The sequence below is a fragment of the Priapulus caudatus genome, unplaced genomic scaffold (assembly GCF_000485595.1).
Source record: "Priapulus caudatus unplaced genomic scaffold, Priapulus_caudatus-5.0.1 Scaffold755, whole genome shotgun sequence".
Lineage (NCBI taxonomy): Eukaryota > Metazoa > Priapulida > Priapulimorpha > Priapulimorphida > Priapulidae > Priapulus > Priapulus caudatus.
In genome coordinates, this window is record NW_014577816.1 from 73,897 (window position 1) to 76,693 (window position 2,797).

Here is a 2,797-nt window from a genome sequence, read left to right on the forward strand (position 1 = left end):
TTTTCACCCGGATCGCCACGGATTATAAATTTTACGGTCCGGGGAGATCCTGCCCCATCCGCGGTAATCCGTGGACAGTCCGGCCCCAGTGTGACTTTAGCTTTAGGGATTAATTTGAAGAAAAACTGCAATGTTCAATGAATGACGCACTCGTTCACTTCCGACAGCGAGTGAAAATGCCGAAAATTTTCCACTTCGATGCGAAATGCATCGGCCGGGCATTTCATTATTTACGAAAAGTAAACAGGCTGGCGAAAGACAGTAGGTACAGTAACTGGTCACTTCGGTGTGGCCCCATTCATGTCCATCAACGAAGAAGGCGGGGCTTATTCTGATTACGGAGATGCGAAAATGCAACGCAACAGAAGGACGTAGCGCAGTGCTCTAAACAGCGTGTTATTTTCGTATTTGTGGCAAACTCTATCGTAGGAAACTGTTCTAACATAGCAGAATGGCCTAGTTCCTGAGATCAGCGATTTGGTAGTCCAATGGGTCTCCATATTTTAAAATATTAAAGACTGGTGCGGCATAGGCTGTGATTGGAAGACACAAAGTGTCAATCCTTGGCGCACCTCGGCATCATGGCCGCATCACGTCTAGAATAAACAGAATTTGTCCTAACTTGCTGTGGTAGAGAGTTCCAAGCTTCAATTGCAGTATAAGTAAAAGAGTTTTTCCCACTGCTTCCCACCCTCGGTTTAAAAATAGACACCTTCCCTTGTATTGAAACTATGGACTTCTGACGTTAACATGAAACCTTCTGTCATATACTGTGGGCCGAGATTATGTAATATTTTAAAAACCCTATTGACCTTCAGTTGCATTACCCTGAACTCTACAGGTACTCAATTTACAGCCTTGAACTCTCTAGCACCTATGTGTCAGTCCTCGCCAAAAGACAAAATCTTTTACTGGACATTCGGTCCAGTAAAAAATGGATTTTTACCAGACCGAATGATATGTTACTGGATCAAAAAAATATTGAAACATTCACATCTCTGTTGCTTTTCCTTTGTGGACATATCTAACATATATGCTTTCCTGCTCATCACCAGCTATGTCTGTTCACCCGTCCATGATAAAGCTGAAAAAGCTAGCATCGTTTATTTTTTCATCCATTTCGTGATGCGTACAATCAGCAATGCATTCGATAAACTTTTAAGGCCAGCTTTGTCATTAATGTAGGTTTCACCTATTTCTAGGCCTTTGGCCTTGTCCAGTTGTGTGATCCAGGTATAATCAGTCAACGGTCTGCTCCGTTTAGCAGTGGCATAAGCATTTCTGAATAAATAACCTTAATTTCTGCCGGTCAGCTGCCTTGATTGCTTGCAAAGCTCGGCCAGCCCTTGACATAGCAATATCATGTTGGCTGCTTGTAGCTGCCTTCCTTAATTCCATAGCTTTCACATGATATTTACTCTGCTCATGGTCAGTAATACTTGACTTCTTAAAGTTATTGCATCCTTTAATGAAATAATTCTGTCCTCTAAGCTTAAAGCTTGAACCTACAAACTTCCCATGATAGTTTATACACACGTCGCATGTCATCATTTTCTTATCTTTTATCATATAACAGCCAATCTCTTCTTATCGCTTTCCCACACCATAGATTAATTTGGTACACGCGTATAAGATAGCCGAGTCGGTTTAGAGTTAGTGTTAGGGTTAGGCATAGTGGGTGGTACTGCCGTACCCGTAGCCTCTGCGTAATTAGTTGATATAATGTTACCGGACACACGGTCTGGTGAAGCCAAATTTCTTGTCGGACCCGTGCAAAAATCACCGGTTTTGTCTTACGGTCCGACGCTTTTGGCGAGGACTGATGTGTGCTCTAGTACCTAGGTTGAGAACACATCTAATGGCTTTATTTTGACACACTTGTAGTAGTGATTAGTTGTTTGAGATCATATTGGTAGCAGTAATCTTTAAGAGCCTTAAGCATTCTATCACCTTTTCCCATTGATTTTTCTAGAACGTTAACATTTAAATCCCCTAATATAATAATTTCCTGCTCATTGAACCTGTCAGCATTTATACTAATATTTTCTAATAGTTCGAAGAAGTTGCCTTGTTTTGGTGGCTGATAGCATACCCCGGTCAATATTGGTTTTGATCTTGGTAGTAAGATATCAACCCATATAGCTTCTATCCCCACTTTATCCATATCAGTTCTTATGTTATACTGAATTCTGATGAGTCGCGATGGCATGGGTCTACACCGGTTATTATGAATCCTGTGTCTCGTTGAAACTTATCTGCCGGGTCTTGAAGTGTAGTCAGCTTGGAGCTCCCTAGGGATTCAGCTTCAAGTCAAGAAGAGCAAAGGCCAAATTAATACGTGCAAGTCCAGTAGAAGTACTACCGTCGGTAGTACCGAGTTCTACTACTACTAGTAGTACCACCACTAACTTACTCTCATGATCAATAATAACAACACGCACGCGCGCACGCACGCACGCATGCACGCACAGCACGATTGTGCAAGAGCCCAAGTTTGGTGGTTTTGTGCGTGCGTGCGTGCGTGTGTGTGCTTAATTACCTCCGCGCAAACGGAGGTCATGCAATCGCTCTCGTGTGTGTGTGTAGCCACCGCGCGATCGATAGCGCGTCGAGTCAGCGAGCGGGTGGCGCGATCGATAGCGCGTCGAGTCAGCGAGTGGCGAGTCAGCAGCAGCCACCAGTGAGCGGCGAGTCAGCAGCAGGCGAGTCAGTCAGCAGCAGCCGCCACCGCTCTCCGCGAGTGCCCTCTGTCTAGTTGTGTGTGTGTGTGTGTGTGTGTGCGTGTGCGTGTGCGTGT

At 44.2% G+C, this 2,797-nt stretch overlaps 1 protein-coding gene across 4 annotated transcripts in view; it reads left to right on the plus strand.

The window, feature by feature from the left end:
* LOC106813319 (glycerol-3-phosphate acyltransferase 1, mitochondrial-like) overlaps positions 1-2,797 on the plus strand; it is a 33,391-nt gene that overhangs the window by 2,443 nt on the left and 28,151 nt on the right. The window lies entirely within an intron of this gene.